The following is a 7,315-nucleotide window of genomic DNA, read 5'->3' as shown; positions in this document are numbered from 1 at the left end:
CGGAGGCTGAGGGGTGACCTTATAGAGGTTTACAAAATTATGAGGGGCATGGATAGGATAAATAGACAAAGTCTTTTCCCTGAGGAGTCCAGAACTAGAGGGCATAGGTTTAGGGTGAGAGGGGAAAGATATAAAAGAGACCTAAGGGGCAACTTTTTCACGTAGAGGGTGGTACGTGTATGAAATGAGCTGCCAGAGGATGTGGTGGATGCTGATACAATTGCAACATTTAAGAGGCATTTGGATGGGTATATGAATAGGAAGGGTTTGGAGGGATATGGGCCGGGTGCTGGCAGATGGGACTAGATTGGGTTGGGATATCTGGTCGGCATGGACGTGTTGCACCGAAGGGTCTGTTTCCATGCTGTACATTTCTATGACTGTGGATTTAAGATATTTACTGATGAAGTTTTTCCCCACGTGGGAACATTCTTCAAATTCTATTTACTGCATGGACTAGAAATTTTTTGTTGTTATAATCATTACATGTTGTGTATCAACAACTGCTTCAATACTGGCAGTAAGATTCTTGTGAAAGGTAGCAGTCCCATCTTGATAGTTATCATGGAATGATAAAAGGGAGGAATGTAATGTTAAAAGATTAAATGGGGATATCTCTCTGGACATTAATGTAATATTAAGGGTTAAGCTGCATTGTCTTTGGGGAGGATGACAATCATGAAAGAATGCGAATGACCATCCATTCTAATTCACACTTCATTTAAATAGTCATTTGCCTCTACTCTCCTGCCATTGGCAAGTTAAATTATCAATCTCTTTCATTCAGAAATGTTTTCTGGCCAGAGTTATGTCGCACCTGTATTGTCTTGGGGAATCACTGACTCAGGAAATCGTCTGCATAATGATTCCCCAGGATGAGGGCATTAGCATTTGCATTATCTCTGAAGATGATCTCATCCTGCCATTGTACCTGGGGTAACAGGTGACTGTGAGTAACTAGGGGTTATCTTGAGTGGCATGTGACTGTGGGCGAGTGTCCACAACATCAGAGGCATGGCGGAATGACTTGTATAAAGGGGGGGCGTATTTTCTTTGTTCAGGGCCTCATTTTGACTCGACCTTGCATGACTGCAAGGATGGTTAAAGGGAGTCACCCAGCTTATACAAGCTTTAATAAACTGTGTGTGTGTGTGTACAGTGACTCAGTAGTTAGCGCTGCTGCCTCACAGCACCAGGGTCCCAGGTTCGATTCCACCTCGGGTGACTGTCTATGTGGAGTTTGAACATTCTCCCAGTGTCTGCGTGGGTTTTCTCCGGGTGCTGGTCAGGTGAATTGTCCATGCTAAATTGCCCATAGTGTTAGGTGCATTAGTCGGAGGGATATGGGTCTGGGTGGGTTACTCTTCGGAGGGTCAGTGTGGACTGTTTGGACCAAAGGGCCAGTTTCCACACTGTAGGGAATCTAATCAAAGAAGTGCAAACTGCATCTCATGTGTGAAACCTTCAGAAAAGAACCTAACACATGAACGCATTGGAGAATGCAGAAGCAGTTTACAAGATTGGGATGAGGAACTTCAGTAATGAGGATAGATTGAAGACGTAGGGCCTGTTCCCTTGGAGAAAAGAAGGCCAACTGGGGATATACGAAGTGGTTTTCAAAATCATGAGCGGGCTAGATACAAGTCGATATGGAGAAACTGTTCCCACTCATGAAAGAAATGAGGAAATAGATTTAAAGGGAGCTGCAAAAGAAGCAAGGCTAAAATAAGGAATAACTAGTTGGGCATGGAATGCACTGCTTGGAAATGTGGTACAGATTCTTCTGAGGCATTCAAGAGAGTATTGGATGATTATTTCAATTAGCATCATAGAAATGTAGAGCATGGAAACAGACACTTCGGTCCACCCCGTCCATGCTGACCAGACATCCCAACCCAATCTAGTCCCACCTGCCAACACCCGGCCCATATCCCTCCAAACCCTTCCTGTTCATACACCCATCCAAATGCCTCTTAAATGTTGCAATTGTATCAGCCTCCACCACTTCCTTTGGTAGCTCATTCCATAAACGTACCATCCTCTGCGTGAAAAAGTTGCCCCATAGGTCTCTTTTATATCTTTCCCCTCTCACCCTAAACCTATGCCCTCTAGATCTGGACTCCCCGACCACAGGGAAAAGACTTTGCCGATTTATTCTATCCATGCCCCTCATAATTTTGTAAACCTCTATAAGGTCACCCCTCAGCCTCCGCGCTCCAGGGAAAACAGCCCCAGCCTGTTCAGCCTCTCCCTAAAGCTCAAATCCTCCAACCCTGGCAACATCCTTTTAAATCAGAATTGAGACCAGAATTGCACGCAATATTCCAACAGTGGCCTAACCAATGTCCTGTACAGTCACAACATCTTCACTGTCCACTACATCTCCAATTTTGGTGTCATCTGCAAACTTACTAACTGTACCTCTTATGCTCACATCCAAATTATTTATGTAAATGACAAAAAGTAGAGGGCCCAGCATCAATCCTTGTGGCACTCCACTGGTCACAGGCCTCCAGTCTAAAAAACAACCCTCCACCACCACCCTGTCTTCTACCTATGACCCAGTTCTGTATCCAAATGGCTAGTTCTCCCTGTATTCAATGAGATCTAACCTTGCTAATCAGTCATCCATGGGGAACCCTATGACCTTTGTTGCAACTTGCTCTGGTGCTGGCAGAAAAGTTAACATGATCATTCTAAACAGCATGAATTTCAAAATTGGCTGCAGTCACAACAATGCGAGGTCCAAGTGAGTCAAGCAAATCAGGATGTTCAGATGCAGTAAAAAGATCAACATTAAGCTGACTGTGCTGTAACCATTCCCTTTTCTAAAACACGTGCATTATCACACTTGAATTATTATATTCATTCCTGGTTATCACAGTGCAATCGGTTCTGATATAACATGATAGTCTCGTTCTCCTGCAATCTTGCATTATAAGAAAGCGCGCAATAGCTGTACAATTTAAACACATGGGACCAGAATCACACTATAGCCAAATGGAGGTAAGGAAAATAACAGTCTAAATTCGTCAATCTGGTTAAAGCCAAATTGTGTTGAGGAAACACTAATTATAGCAAAATCCGACTGTGCAAAACAAAAACCGCTATTAAAAGTAAAGTCACCATAGTTCTATAGGGGTGCTCTCTCTTTAGAGACAAACAACTGGCTATGGTTTAACCTGTGGGGCACCAGACCTCAGACGAGGGGAGAGGTTGAGAAAGAAGATCTTCCATGTTGTGAGAATTGAACCCATGCTGTTGGTATCACTCTGCATTGCAAATGGGATGTCCGGCAAACTGAGCTAAGCAATGCCCTATTAAATGCACACAGATGGCAGCAACCAGAATGATAGAAAAGGAGGTAGGGCTTAAATTGTGAGGAGTCAATTGGGCGGATTATCATTAAAAGAAAACACTTAATGATGACCTGATTGTTGTTTCTAGGGTTCCAAAGAACTAGAAAATGTTGACTGAAACAATAAACTCTGACAAAGTTGTTCAAAATTATGAAGGGCTTTAACAGGTATATGTGAAGAAATTTTTCATTCGCAGGATGATCAGTAACCATAGACACAATTTATAGTGATTGGTACAAGAATCAACGGTAATATGAGATAACATCTTTTTATTGCACACAGTGAGTTGTTGTATATTAGAAAGGATGGCAGAAGAAGATTTAATAATAACAATCGAAAGAGATTGGCAAAATGTTTGAAAGGAAAAATTGGCAGAACCATTGGAGTGAAACTAGTTAGAGAGCTATACCAAGTACCACTGTTCAAGTGGGCTCTTCTGGGTGAATCATATGGCTTACAACTAATTCACCCATGTCCACCTTGAGATAAACAGGTAACTTTGTACCATTCACTCCCAAAGCTCTTTGATTTGAAGATGGGGAGAGGGTTGAGGGGGAGAGGATTTGGGGGGGGGATTGTCGTCCAGTTCCCCCCACCCCCAACCAGTTGAAGCAAAACGCTCAGAGACACCGTACAGTTTTACCTTCATTTTATTCCAGGCCCTGGAGGGAGATAGAACGATCGCCCATGTGCACAGAGACATGAGTTCACAGTCTTCTCTGGAACAGCAAATTCTTAATAAATTATATAGTCACTTGCAGGGAGGAGCATCCAGATAAGGTTACATACATATTCGTTGATTATAATGGTCACCCAATTAATATCAATAGCAGAGACCAAGCCCTTTACTGTTATACAATGGATGTTCTTAACCTTGTTAACTGGATTCATACAATGGATACTTTTTCTCTTGTTAGCTGACCTTATGTACTGAATGCTTCCAACATTGTTAAATGGCCCTACAGAATGACTGCTTTTCCACCTTGTTAACCCATTACCCTTGCCTCCAGCACCCCATTGTTAACTGCAAATTCTTAGCTGATCTGAGTCCGGCTCAGCTGAACCTCTTGTTTCACAAAACTCTTTCCCTGCCTGCTTATACCCTACACACATTCTCATTCCCTCTCTTTATCATTTCATGATAACCACCGAGATGGCACTACCACCTTTCATCAGACTCTGACAGCCAGTATTTAAGCAAGTTATTGACACACAGCATACAATGACTATAACAACAAAAATTACTAGTCCTTTACAGTAATTAGAGTTTGAAGAATCGTCCCACATGGAAAAAAAATTCACCAGTAAGGTTCTTAAATCCACAGTCCTTAGTGACCACTCCATCCCCTCCAAGTTGAGAGGAAATGAGCCAGTTCTCAAAATCATATTTAGTAAAGTCCAACCTGAAAACAAAATTCAATCTGTTCTTGCGTCACTCCTCGGAGAAATCTGATTTCTTGGATAAGGGCAGTTAAATGCTTCACAAAACTGACGAGACTTCTATCCCTCCGGAGATGCTTCAGAAGGTGCATACCAACGCATTTGAGTGTGCAGCAGCTGCAACTGCAGGCTAGGTGAACGCAGCATTCTTTGCTCCTCTGCTGTTAAATGTAACAAAGCCAACTGGCTGGTTGTGATGTTAGTTTGATCAGTGAACCTTCATATCAATTAAATGCTCAAAAGACAAGGTAAAGCTCACGTGGTTTAATGTCTGTAGGAAGGCCACTGACAAAAAGCGTACTGACCTCTTCACTGTTGTCAGCTTCTTCACTTTACATGCTCGTGACTGGGTAGCAGATTGAGTCTGTTGGATCAGGTTGTGGAGGGGTGGGTAGTGGTCCAAAGGCATGCTTTATCTGTGAATGGAGAAACTCTCGAGAAGATGTTAGCTGCTGAAAGTATTTCAACATTCTTTGAATTCTTGAAGTCTGTTACTCTGTTCACTATTTATGACATTATCAAGTTTTATACAATCCATAAACTTCTAAATTGTACTGCCTGAACAATTCAGTCATTTATAAGCAACAATCAATGGTCCTAAAATCAAACCCTCAGGGCACCCCATTCAGGTGATTCAAAAATTATTTTGCTTTAACAAATTAATACTTGGTTAATGTGAAAGTTGCCAGGAAAAGTATTTCAAAAATGTATACTACATTGATCGCTGAAACACAGTAAACAAACAACAGATCTGAGTATCTAATTAAAAGGCTACAAATGAACATTACTTAGGAGCATAAGTTGGGAATTTAGCCCTTTTAAGCTTTATCTGCCATTCAGTAAGATTATGGTCTGACTGAGGTCTGAATTTCACTTCTGTAACCCTATAACCTTGATTTCTTTGCCTATCACAATTCTATCTAACGCAGACTTGAATACATTCAATAACCCAGCTTCTACTGTTTGAGGAAGCAAATTCCACTAACCTTCAGAGAAAAAAAATGATCTTCATTTCTAGCTTAAAAGGGAGAATTCTTATTTTTATATTATGTCCACTGTTTCTAGTCTCCCCCACAAGAGGGACAGCATTTCAATCCTTTTAGCATTCATCTTACAAAGTCCCTTCAATGGATCAATCTCATTCTTCTAAATTCCAATAGTAAAGATGAAACTTGCTCAACATTTCTTAAGATAAGCCTTTCATCCCAGCAATGAGTTGAATGAATCTTCTCTAAAGTCAATTACATATTTTTTCATATATGAGACCAAACTATACACAATATTCCAGATAGGAGTTTACCAAGGCTCTGTACAGCTGCAATAAAATTTCCCTACTTTTATATCCCAGTCCCCTTGTAATAAATGGCAACATTCCATTTGCCTTCCTGGTCACTTTTTATATCTGCATACTAATTTTTTTGTCATTCACGTGGATACCCAGATCACTCCATACCAATAAAGTTCAAGTTCTCACCAACTAAGTAAGATTCTGCTATTCTAATCTTCCTGTCAAAGTGGTTAAGTTCACACTTTTCCACATAATACTTTATCTATCAACTTTTAGATGGGTTATGACCGCCTCACAACTTACTTTCCCACCTACCTTGGTGTCATTGGCAATACTTAGTTACCCATATATTCAGTCTCTTCATCCATATAATTGATACAGATAGTAATTTGTACAGGATCTAACACTGATTCCCATATCACTCCATTAGTCACAGTCTGCCACCTGGAAAAAGATCTCTTTATCCATACACTATTTCCTATTAACTAAACAATATTTTATCCAATGATATTATGATATTGATCTCTAAACCACAAATTCTTAATTTGTATAGTAACCTTCGAGGGTCACCTCATTAAACTCCTTTTGGAAATCCAAGTATACCATTTCTTCAGATTTCCTTTCATCCACGTTGCTAGGGTACACAAAGGACTCTTAATAAATTAAATATTTGTTCTCTTTCACAATGGAATATTGGTTTTGCCTGATCCTACCACAATCTTTTAAAAATCTAATGAAATGCAACATAATGAAATTCAGTTACAGATTTAAAAATAAATCACATTGTAGTTAGTTTTAAGGGCGCTTTTACTAGGTTGTGGAAATATACGATTGGGCACAGGATTTAGAAGCATCACAAGTCAGCAACATTAAACGTAAGTAGCACCAAGCTTCACTTCTGTACACAGCGGCTGAGAATTGGCAAAGGCCCAGCAAATCTCAGAGATCTATAACAATATTGTATGAGGGTCAACATACTGGGAGAGTAACCCATGTTTCTATATCACCATAGATACCAGAACACCCTCTCCATTAGCATAAACAATTGTTCAGGAAGTGTTTTTGAACAGTATTTGTGATCAATTAATGTAATTAAGGCATGCAGTGAACCAAAAAAAACAATACAAACACAGACATATAGCAAATTTGCACAGCTTTGAGTAGATACAGACAGAATAATTTAAAAGATGTCTACAATTCTTTCTTTTTTCTGGTGTTAAATATTATT

At 40.2% G+C, this 7,315-nt stretch overlaps 1 protein-coding gene across 4 annotated transcripts in view; it reads right to left on the bottom strand.

Annotated features, from left to right (window-relative positions):
* The window catches only part of LOC122564982 (cip1-interacting zinc finger protein-like), a 69,359-nt gene that overhangs the window by 53,860 nt on the left and 8,184 nt on the right, over positions 1-7,315 (bottom strand). The window contains exon 1 of one of the 4 annotated variants that reach the window (XM_043720562.1): positions 5,104-5,313. The exons of the other annotated variants lie outside the window; for them this stretch is intronic. The gene's annotated coding sequence lies outside the window, so the exon portion shown is untranslated. Of the gene's footprint in view, positions 1-5,103; positions 5,314-7,315 lie in introns of those variants that run through there. 4 annotated transcript variants of the gene reach the window in all.

Source organism: Chiloscyllium plagiosum, chromosome 30 (assembly GCF_004010195.1).
Source record: "Chiloscyllium plagiosum isolate BGI_BamShark_2017 chromosome 30, ASM401019v2, whole genome shotgun sequence".
NCBI lineage: Eukaryota > Metazoa > Chordata > Chondrichthyes > Orectolobiformes > Hemiscylliidae > Chiloscyllium > Chiloscyllium plagiosum.
The sequence above is the reverse complement of the archived record's forward strand: the minus strand, read 5'-3'. Positions and strand labels throughout refer to the sequence as shown.